The sequence below is a fragment of the Solanum dulcamara genome, chromosome 2 (assembly GCF_947179165.1).
Source record: "Solanum dulcamara chromosome 2, daSolDulc1.2, whole genome shotgun sequence".
Taxonomy (NCBI): Eukaryota; Viridiplantae; Streptophyta; class Magnoliopsida; order Solanales; family Solanaceae; genus Solanum; species Solanum dulcamara.
The window spans coordinates 8,643,074-8,656,141 of NC_077238.1; positions in this window are offsets into that span (position 1 = coordinate 8,643,074).

Consider the following 13,068-nt stretch of genomic DNA (forward strand, 5'->3'; position numbering starts at 1 on the left):
GGTTGCCACTTCCTCAAATCATGCAGAGATAATAGCCATTCATGAAGCAAGTCGAGAATGTGTTTGGTTAAGATCAATAACTCAACACATTCAAGAAACATGTGGCCTTTGTTTGACAAAAGACGCTCCAACAATATTGTATGAAGACAATGCTGCATGTATAGCTCAACTGAAGGGAGGATACATCAAAGGAGACAGAACAAAACATATTTCACCAAAATTCTTTTTCACTCATGATCTTCAAAAGAAGGGTGAAATAGATGTCCAACAAATTCGTTCAAGTGACAATTTGGCAGATATGTTCACCAAAGCATTGCCAACTTCAACCTTTGAGAAAATAAGATACAAAATTGGAATGCGTCGTCTTCGAGATATTAAGTGATATTTTTATCAGGGGGAGCAAAATACGCGTTGTACTCTTTTTCCCTTAGTCAAGGTTTTGTCCCACTGGGTTTTCTGATAAGGTTTTTGATGAGGCAGCACTCAAGGCGTATTATTAGATGTGTGTACTCTTTTTCCTTCATTAGGCTTTTTTCCCACTGGATTTTTTCTAATAAGGTTTTAACGAGGCACAACATCTATGGATGTTCAAAATAACAGTGTATATTATTTTATTTTATTTTATAAAATTTTAACGAGACACATTTCTCGTGGACATCCAAGGAGGAGTATTATCAACCAAGTAAAATGGTTGTCCACTTTAAAATGGTTGATAATCCATTTACTTTTTAAGTGGGTAAATTGCCCACTAATATTTTCCTCCACTTGTAAATATGGCTATAAATATAGCCTTAAACTTCAATGTAAATACACACAAAATCACATACAAGAAGAGAATTACTATTACTCTCTCTATATTACTACTCTCTCTATATTAATACTTATATATATATATATATATATATATATATATATATATATATATATATTCTCTTGTTCTTTTTTCTTTATAAAATTGTCAAGTTAGTTAATTTATAACATAATAGAACTTAACAAAAAAAACTCATAGACTGTTGTTTCAAACTTTACTAGTTGAATTAATTTAAATTTATATCGTATAAAATTTAGTATAAAAATACTTTTTATTAGAATTTGTTTTTATTAGTTGAACTCAAACTCGAAAGTGTGATTAAAGACGTGGAAGAGCTACCATCCATCCGATGATGAGCTGATAATTACTACGTTGTGTTCCAATATTAATGACAATGAGTCAATGATTGCTTTTGTATCCTTTCTTTTTCTTAATTAAAACTACACCATAAAAGATGTAATTTCTTGTTCTTATTGTGGGTATGAAATCAAGTTAATTAAATAGTAATTTCTTTGACAAATTGTAACATATTACTGTTCACTAGTGAAGTTAGTTAGGCAAGCTATCATGGTTAGTTAAGCTAACTAAGTTTGTTAGAAGTTAGTTATGGTTAGTTAGAGAGTAGCTTCCACATGTAATATATAAATACACATGCTATTCACGTGTATTGTATGATCTAAGATGATTTAACTCAATAACTAATTTCTCTCATTAGTTTCTCTTCTCTTCTCTCTTATCCTTCTCTGCTCATTTCCTACTTTACAAAGCTCCATTAATGAAGTTTATCATGGTATCAGAGTCTTGCTGGTTCTTAGACTAAAAGCATCACTGTGTACTGTAATTTAGTGTGCTAGAGTGCTAAGATTTGAAGCTAAGTAGTAGCTAAATCACGAGTAAGCATCCAAGTAGAAGATCAAGTTTTGAAGCTGTGAACCAATGGAAATTACAGCAAAAGTTGAAGCTGGATCATTGGAAACTGGCAAGCTAAACTCAAACACAGCAAATACAACTATTGGAGCAACTAATTTCAGTGCTCCAATTATAGATCACAATCATCCGCTATATCTTCAACCTAATGACACTCCAGGTAGCTTTTTAATTTCTGTGCAACTCACTGGCTAAGAAAACTATGCAATCTGGAGTAGATCCATGCACATTGGACTTTTAGGAAAGAGTAAACTAGGCTTTGTTGATGGTAGATTTCCAAAATCTAAGTTTGAGCCTGAGTATTTTGATATTTGGGAGAAGTGCAATGCTGTTGTTTTTTCCTGGATAATGAATATTGTGGGGCTAGGTTTGCTTCGTAGTGTAGTGTATGGTGGTGATGCTCACAAAGTATGGTGTGATCTAAAGGAGAGATTCTACAAGATCAATGGTGCACATGTGTTTCATCTCCACAAGGAGATTCACACTCTCAACCAGAGAACTTTGTCAGTAACAGATTACTATACTACACTTAAGAGTCTATGGAATGAGTTCGACTCTATCATGCCTTGTCCAGGATGAAATTCAAAGAACATTGTGAGTATCAAAGACTACTTCAGTTTCTAATGGGATTGAATGAATCATATTCAACTGCTAGAGGTAAAATTCTTCTACAGGCTCCTACTCCTAACCTAAACAAATCATTCTCACTCATCATGGATCATGAAAGTCAGAGAAACTTGATTCATACAAGTTAAAATGCTTCTCTTCCTAGAGCTGTTGAGGGTACAACTTTGGTTAGTCAGAAAGTTCATGCTCATGGGAATGGTAATTTTGGACATTAACCAGGAGGTGATGGTTATCCAAATAGAGGAAAATATGACTCTCAATACAAGACACAGAAGACACAGAAGGTTGTTGTTGTGTGTGAAGTATGTGGATACAGAAGACACATTAAGGATCAATGCTTCAAAGTCAAATGTTATCATGTTGGCTGGAGATCAAAGAAGAAAGGTGGAACCATCAGCTCCTATGCCAATCAACTTGAACCTTCTCAACTTCTAATTTATTATAAAGTGGTAATACTACTACCAGTCTGAATCCTCCAGCTCTAACAGCCTTCTTCACACAAGATCAGTATCATTAGATCATGCAAATATTGGCAAAAGAAAGTGAAATGCAGGAGAGCACTCAGCCAAAGCAGCTACTGTAGGTAGTATCTTGTCTGTTTTAGTCTCCAACTATGTGCCTAAGGATTGAATAGTTGACACTGGATTCACAGATCATATGACATCTAGACTTGATGTGCTTGATACAGTTCAATTAATGCCTAGAACTATCTTAGATATGGCTAAAGCTATCAGATTTCAGGCTAGTATTCCCTTAAAATTTTAGATTGAATGTGTCACCACTGCTGTCTATCTTATTAATAGACTTCCTTCCAAAGTTATTTATTATAAATCTCCTTTTGAAATGTTATATTCAGCCCTCCTTTCTCTCACACATATAAAAACCTTTAGATGTCTATATTATGCTACCTGTCCAAAGGTACTAGACAAGTTTTCTCCTAGAACCATTCCTGTAGTCATGATGGGGTACTCTCTATCACAAAAGGTCTATCTTTTATATGACTTACATTCAAAATCTCTGTTTGTCAACAAAAATGTAGTGTTCAAGTAGGATGTTTTTTCATTCAAAGATTTGCAAATCTCTTCTAATCCTATTTTTCCTGTTCTTACCATTTCTACACAAGTTCCTGATTCTTCTCTTGTGCTACATTCTCCTTCTCCTGTAGTATCTCAATCATCTCCTACCACTGTTTCTCCTTCTGTCCTTTTTCCAGAATCTCCTTCTCTCTCCTCAGACCTTCCTGCTATCTCTCAGCCAGATGTGCTTCCTCTTCCTCCTAGGAAGACTTCTAGACTAACTAAACCCCTTTTTTGGCTCCAAGACTTTGTAACTACACATCACAACACCTTCCTCTTCCTTTCCTATTTTCGATCATCTATCCTATGCTCATTTGTCCCCCTCTTATGTTCATGCTCTAGCTGTCTACTCAGTTATATCTGAAACTACTGCATACTCTGAAGCATCACTTGATCCTCAGTGGGTTCAGGCTATGGAACTAGAGATTGCTATCTTGTAGGATAATAATACTTGGAGTATGGTGGACTTGCCTCCTGGCAAGAAGTCTATTGGTTGTAAGTGGGTATATGAAATGAAGTACAGGGCTTCAGGAGAGGTAGAAAGATTTAAGGCAAGGCTACTATCCAAAGGATACAGCTAACAAGAAGGCCTGGAATATAGTGAGACATTTAGCCCTATTGCCAAGATGGTTACTGTTAGATCTATTGTTTCTCTTGTTGCTTCTAAAGGTTTGTGCATTCACCAAATGGATTTTCACAATGCCTTCCTTAATGGTGATCTTTTGGAAGAGGTATACATGTTTATTCCTGCTGGTTTTCCAAGAATGGGAGAACATGGTAAGGTCTGCAAACTCCATAAGTCACTCTATGGACTTAAACAAGCTCCTAGACAATGGAATTTGAAATTAATAGAAGTCTTGGTACAACTGGGATTCATTCATAGTCACTATGATTATTCATTGTTCACTAGATAGGTTGAAGGTGACATGGTTATTGTACTGGTTTATATAGATGATCTCTTAATCACCGGCAGCAATCAAACACTTATAGACTGCACAAGATAGGACCTGCAAAAATAATTTAAAATGAAGGATCTAAGAGAACTTAAATTCTTTCTAGGAATTAATAAATCTAGTCAAGGTATACATTTGTCTCAAAGGAAATATTTATTACAGTTAATAGCTGATTCTATCCTAGGGGAGCTAAGCCTGCAGGTACACCACTTGAACAGAATCAGAAACTAACATTTCTAAAGTATGATGAATGTATCTCTCCTAAAAGGGAACCTGAAGATCCCATGTTGAAGGATCCTGGCATTTATCAAAGATTAGTAGGAAGTCACAATGACCAGACCTGATCTTGCATTCTCAGTTCAGGTTTTGAGTCAATAGATGCATTGTCCTAAGGAATCACACATGGAAGCAACACTCCAGGTGGTAAGGTACATTAAGGAAGCTCCAGGTCTTGGACTTTTTATACCATTTGACGATACAAATCAGCTCCTGACCTACTGTGACTCAGACTAGGGAGCATGTCTAGAGACTAGAAGGTCTGTCACTAGATACTTAATCAAATTTGATGGAGCTCTGATCTCTTGGAAGTCGAAGAAACAAGAGACGGACTCCAGGAGCTCAGCAGAAGCTGAATTCAGGAGCATGGTAAACTGTGAAGCTGAGATCACTTTGTTAATAGGCCTATTCAAAGAGCTTGGAGTTCAGGCTGAGTTACCAGTTAGAATGGTGTGTGATAGCAAGTTAGCAATACAAATTGATGTAAATTCTATCTTTCATGAAAGGACTAAATACATAAACATAAATTGTCACTTTGTAAGAGAAAGGATCTGTCAAGAAATTCTGAAAACTGAGTTCACTCATGGCAAAGCACAACATCAACTACTCCTAAGTGGCTTGAGTGTCATGGATTTGTTTAAACCATGAGCTTGAGGGGGAGTGTTAACTAGTGAAGTTAGTTAGGCAAGCTATCATGGTTAGTTAAGCTAACTAAGTTTGTTAGAAGTTAGTTATGGTTAGTTCGATAGTAGCTTTCACATGTAATCTATAAACACACATGCTACTCACATATATTGTATGATTTAAGATGATCTAACTCAATAGCCACTTTCTCTCATTAGTTTCTCTTCTCTTCTCTCCGATCCTTCTCTGCTCATTTCCTACTTTACAAAGCTCCATTAATGGAGTTTATCAATTACTCACTTTTTTTTCTTTTACAGATTAAGCTTGATTCACATTGCGCAAAATTTATTAAAGGGAAAAATGCTCCTTATTAAGGTTTTTTCATTAGGATAATTTGAATCTGAAATTTCTGATTAATAATAGAGGAATCTCATTCGTTCCGCTACACACTTTTAATTGTCCAAAATTGACTTGTAACATAACTTTTTATAGGTGTGAAACTATTTTTCACTAACAATAGAATTAAACTCATAGCGTAATAGAAAAATATCTTGTTCGTTTTTTTGTTTGTGAAATTAAAGGGAAAGGGTCATTTATTTGAAAGAGACAAACCCTATAAAAATGGCCCCCTACAATTTGATAGTAACATCGACCATAATTTAGGTTGCAAAATACCAATTAAATTTGATTATTTGTCACAGGTTATTGTTCTTTTCCCCACCTCCCGGGGTATAGGGGAGTGTATATATCAATTTTTCATTTTTTTAAAAACAAATCTAATTTTTAATTAGCATTAAATTATGAGTACTTAATGGACACATATATTAATGATGAAGAGTCTAAACTCAAGTTACCGGCATTTTTTTTCTATTTTTTCATGATTTTTTTTAGTAAATATCACAGAATAGTGATTGACTGTCAAGTTTATTTCCGTGATTTGAAAATCAAAATTCGAATCTGATTAAGAAAGGCATGGATACTTTCCACTTTACTATAATTACTGGTTCTTACAAATTGTGTTATTTATCTAGATCTCTTTTAGATAGCTGATTGACACAATTATTTACTTGCATGAAGATAAATCAAGTTGAGTGAAACATTCAAGTGGACAGTTACCTAGTTTGAAGGTGAGTTGGGGATCGTTTGGTAGCTGATTTCAAGGTGAGTTATACAAGTATTAAATTTTGTATAAGTAATATCATGTTTGGTAGATAGTTAGTAGATAAATTATTTATGTATAAACATAATACGGTGTTTGATTTGCAATTTAGAAACCTAACTAACTAATACATGTATAAGTTGAGGAAATCTATATATTATTTTATGCAAGATAGAAAGTGGAATAACTAATATTTACACAGATTTTTTCATAACTAATCCCTACATTATTAATACATACTTAACTCTAATCAGCTACCAAATGACCCTTTTAACTCTATAATGAAGGAGAATTATTAAGGTTAGTAATTGCTAATATGATGTTTGGGTTGATTGGAGATATTATCATTTCTGGTAAGCCAGAGAGGCCGAAGGCCAAGAGAAATTTAACAAGCAGAAAGCCCACGTAGAAAATATAGGCCCAAAATGAGATGTATTTGCCTCAGTCCAAGCAAGAATTTGCTCTAGATGTCCCCTGAACAATTTCAGGAAAATAACACTATTGTTTTCAATTGAATTTTTTTTTATTTTTTTTAAGTGACAGTTCATAACATTTGTTTATCACTTTTTTAAAAACAACTTTACAAAATTACCCGGGGAAAAGGGCCATATTTGTTTACCACTTTTCTAGCCTCTTTTTTCCTTTTATAATTGTTACACTTTTTGGTGGAACAAGAATATTTATATTGTTTTATTAATTTTCAATTACTTTTTATTTATTAAGGTGAGAATGGATGATAGTCAATTAAATATTGATACATTACATAATTATTTATCTAATTTGATACACGGTTATATACATTTATACAATATCGATATATTACATATACACTATATAATTATTTGTACATTATATATACATGTTTATATACCATTTATATGATATTGATACATATTTATACATGATTTATACAATATAGATACATTACATATACCCTACATAACTATTTATACAAATATCGATACATTACATATACGCTACATAACTATTTATACAAATATCGATACATTACATATACACTACATAATTATTTATACATCATATATACATATTCATACACCATTTATACAATATCCATACATGTTTATACACTATCTACCACATTGATACATAACATATATATTACTTAACTGTTAGTTATTAAAATAATAAAAAAGTTAGTTATTTAGCCACGGTCAAATCGTAGCTAACAAAAAACAAAAGTAAATCGTGGCTAATAAAAAGTATAATATAACATTATTTAGCCACGGTATATGCGTGGCTAAATAGAAATAAATCGTGGCTAAATAGCGAATTTGGCTATATTTTATCTTATTATTTTTTTGGTATATTTTTTATAAACTAATAACTTACTTATCTCGTTCAAGGGCATATACATTACAAGCTTCCGAACAAGCTATTTTCCGAGTCAACTTAAAAATTATAACTATCCAGTAGAGTTTGTGAGTGTAATGGATATGTTGAATATAGCATCAACTTCTATCGGTTTGTCATTACTTGCATGTTATGGTTGCCCAACATTAACACAATTAACTACATCTGATTTATATATGTTTGCCTTGCATGTTATGGTTGCCCAACATTAACACAATTAACTACATCTGATTTATATATGTTTGCCTTTATATTTCATCTAACTTTTTTTTGCAACTGGCTCTTGTTCCTAAATAGAAGATCATTAGAATATGTACTTTGAGATTTGCCAAGAAAAAAATGCACATAATTAACATTAAAAGTATAGTGCTAATGAGAAATGATCACTTTTAAACTATAAAGCTAATATCAGTAGAACCTGACATTTAATATTATGTCATGAAATTTAACTATAAAAGCATATGACTATGGTGGAACCAAAGCTATAAATAAACTTCAAAACACATAATCTTGCTAATATTTATAGTGAAGTAATATGCAAGAGGAAAGGAGGATTATATTACTGATTTCACTATATGGATATCTAAAACTTCATATACCAATTGATTTCGTTGAATACATTAAACATGGTCAAAAGACAACAATGTATGATCCATAAATTTGGTAGACATATATTACCTAGCAATTCATGTTTACTTCAAATAAATTAAAACCAACAAGATCTCCATGAATTCTATTGTTTTATTTTCAAACTAGACCCCAATAAATGATAATGGGATAATGTTCTCGACAAAACAACTAGCTTCTCTTAAGCAAAAACTTCTGGGGAACACCAAAGAAGCTGGGGCTCCAATAAAGATCATTGTTGCTAAAAAAACTGGGTCCTCTTACTCCATTTTGCTTCAAATTCTTCAGATTGCAATTATAAGAGTTAATAGAAACCTCACCATCTGATATCAAAGACCAACTTACATATGTGTGATAAGAATCGGGTTGCCTAAATAAATAAGAAAATAATGCGCTAGTGAATTTATATAGATTAAAGACAGAAATTGAAAGATATGTGAAATTCGAGAATAAAATTCTCAAATTTCAAGAGAAGTGCTATGAACCCTAATTGATCTTAATATTTAAAATTAGCGGATTAAAACTAATTATGATACTAATCAAGTTAATTCAATAACTTAGATCAAAAGGATTTAGATCCCGAGTTCGAAGAAATTAGAGATAACAATTAGTATAAGACTAATCACCTTCTTTAATTTACGAATAACAAACAAAGATATCAAGTTAAGAATTAATCTATCCTCTTAAAGCATCATTCTTATATGGTTGTAAGATAAATTCTTAGTCACCACACACAAATGTGTAAAGAAGAGAAACCTCTCAAATAATATTAATCATCATGTCTCTCTTTAAAATAACAAAATTCACCTCTATATATATAGAGAGAGAAAACCTATCCCAAATAAAATGGGATTTAAATCCTACTTTTATGGAAATAATAACTAGCAAACTTTAAACTAAGAAACTTTTCAAACCGGAAAACTCTTAAACTAAGAAACTTTTAAACTAGGAAAGCATGTAAAAATAATACCAAAATTTCTTCCCTAAGGAAATAAGGAAAAGTTCCAAATAAGAAAAAGTTTCCAATAAGGAAAAGTTTTTAACTTGGACCAAAACTTGTACGTGACTTTTCCTCCTTTTTGGGTGAGAATTTTAAGCTCCTTTTTCGGGCAGAAATTCAGCTCCATGTGGGCCTAATCTTCTTCCATTTGGACTTGGACTTGAATTATAAAATATGTGTAGCACTTAGTCTATTCTTCACTATAATTTTTGGACTCATTTTTGGGCTTTTCTTCTATGATAAGCATCTTCTTGAGTTTCCATTGAAACCCAACAATCTTGGATTGCAACTCCTTATCTTGATACCTTGATGATTGTCTTTTTAGATCTTTTATAATATTATTCTTGTTCATGGAGCTATCAATGTGTTTTGGTGGGACGAAACCCAATACCTAATCAGTTTTTCCCACAATGTAATTGGCATTACATTCCTGTTGTTTAGGGGTGAAAGAATCCCAAACTTCTCATCTCTGAAGTCGAAGAACACAACATGATTATTGGATGAATGATTAATCCAATAAAATATCCCATTGAGGAAAATATTAAAAAAATGATAATCTCACTCAGGATAATATTCATGTTAAATAGCAATAACAAGAGAGTAACAACGACACCAAATATTATAAAGGGGTAAATATGATACAATAATAGTGATGAAAATTTGGTAATATCAAAATATGACTACTCTTTTATAAGAACAACACTCTTTTATTTCACACAACTCACTAAAATATTACTCCACAATATTTTCTCACAAACTAAGAAATATTTTGTGGATTACTCTCTATTATCTCAATTGCTCACTCTATTTTGGTGTGTTTTCAAAATTTTCAATTGTTACTCTATTTATAGAGTTTTTGAATCTCTTGAATTGACATAAATGTGGCAATCAATTTCTAGAAAGTTAGGTCAACTTTCACCAATATTTGACTAACAATTTGAACAAATGTGTGTTGACACCCAATTTTGACCATCCATAACTATTTTTCGAATTGCTATCTAAAACAAATAGGCATTTTTTCAAAATTATTTCTTTATTAATTAAATAAGTTTACATTTAGTTTAATAAATAAATCGCATATTTTGATATTCATAATTTATAATATTATACTATTTATTAATATTACTACCATTATTTTTATTATTTTTATAATAAGCTTAATACGTTTAAATATTCTTACGTATCTATTTAGTATATATGTGTGTATTTTGTTTACATAAAGAATATTTATTAACTAAGTTTATTTTATAATTTACTTATTCATATTAACATGCGTAGATTATATATCTATTTTAATACGTCTTGTATACATGTGCACATAAATTTATTATTTAATTAAATTTATTATATATTTTAGTTAACTATATTAATTATACATCTATTTTAGTATATGTTGTATGCATATGTGCGTCATATATATACATATATACACATATCTGCGTGGCGTATACACAAATAGTTGCTTTATATATAAATACGGCTACTTGAATAAATTTATGTTTTACTTATTCAATATATATATTATGATTATTAGTCAATTAGCAATCTATTCAATTTTTCTCCATTTAATTTAAAGCATAGTCATTTTATTCAATCCATTTTAATTTTAATCTATACTATATAACTATTTTTAAAATCTTAAACCCACCTTTTAATCATATCCATCCATTCCTTTTTTATAAAATATCAAGATCTAATCTCAACCGTTCATCAAAATTGATGAACGGCTGAGATCGCACTTCCTATTTCTAATTACAAGAAGACCCAAAACCCTAACCTAAACTTTTTCTGGGGGATCTCTTTTGGCCATCTTCTCCAAGGAGAAGAAGAGAAGAGAAGCCGCCACAACCCCTCCCACGCGAAAACACCACCAACCGCCGATCTCTCCCTCTCCTCTTCATCACTGCGCCACCATCACACCTCACCATGAACGCCGCCAGCTGCAATGCAGCAGCCACGACGCAGCAGCCACGACGCAGCTCTTTCTCCTCTGAGCTGCAACGAGCAGCAGCCTCTCCAACGGCAACCACTGGCAGCCTCCTCCAGCTCCACGAAGCAGCGACGGCAGCAGCTCCTCCACGTCGCAGCCGGCAGCTCCGACGCCACCAGTAGCCTCCAGCGCCGCGACCAGCAGCAACAACACGCAACAGCAACTCCGGCGACGACGCGCAGTGACGACGAGCGGCAGCAACGATGAACATCTTGGTATATTTTCATTTAATTTTTATTTACATTATATATAAATATGTATATTGTAGATCTAAAAGTTTATATTCATTTTATGATTCGTTTAAAATATATGCTGAATATGTTTATCATGCCATTGGAAATGTTAGTTTTGTTGTCTTTATGTGTGCAATAATACAATTAATTATTGGAAGATTTAGATCTTTCTCATGTTAGACTCCGTTTACAGATTTTTATTTTTCAAAACAAATAGTGGGTTTGAATGTCTACTTCAAATGATTTGTTAAACTTAAGATTCAAAGTTGTTTGTTAGTTCCTAATCAATTAAGATTACAAAGCATACTCATGTTGCTCTTATTCTTGTTCTTGTTTTTGTTCTTGTTCATATTCATAATTATACATCAAATGTAGATCGTTTTTTTTAGATGTTTATTTGTTTCTTAGAAATGAAGATTATTATAGGTATTTGTGTTGTTGTTTTCTGTACATACTTATATTATTGTATTTAATTATGGACAAGTATAGTTGATGATTTTTGAAATAAGGTTTGTTATCATTTGCCATTGTTTAAATGCATATTCATTAATTTGGAGGTCAATTTAATAGCTTGATGATTTGCTTTCTGAATTTCGGAAGAAGATTTAATGTTTTACTAATGGTGACATAATTTATTGATTGAAATAATTATAGTAATTAATATTTGCTAATATGTTATAATCTTTTTTTTGTATTTATCATAGTTAATTTTGTCTTTTTATTAAAGTTTGAAATAAAGTTAGTATCTATTACTTTAAATAATTTTGTCCCACCACTTTAAAGTTAATGCTCCACTACCTTGGAAGAAAACATCTTTTGAGTAGTTTTAGGGGAATCTTGAAAAGTTGTTTGTTTTTATCCATCTTTTGAAAATTTTTAAATTAAAGAGATTTTGGCCAGTTGTCTTTGTGGGTGGGATTGTCTTCTAACAATGCCTATAAAGACAGAGATAAAACACAAAGGAACGGAGGAGAGTAAGGAGAAAGCTAAGAAAGAAAGAAAATATTTTTACTTGATAGAAAAATCTCAGACGATAAAAAAGAGAGGGGTTTCTTGCATACTTTAACACCACTGCTAGTATTTAGCATTGGATTTTCAGATTCCTATTTACTTGTTCCTTTAACCAAAGTACCCAGGTTAGTTACAACTTTCTTTATATGTTTGGTTTAATATTTTACCTTGTTTGTTTGTCTTGTTGAGATATAATTATTATTACAATGTGTCCTTTGTTATTCGTATACTACTTTGTATCTTCTTCATAGTTTAGCAGGATTGGAACTTCAAAGTTTGAGACGAGAAGAATTCGCTTGGGTCGGAGAAGCTACTACATTTTACATCTTTGTCTATTCATATTATTTTTATTTATTTATTTACTTTTGTCTAAAAATGTA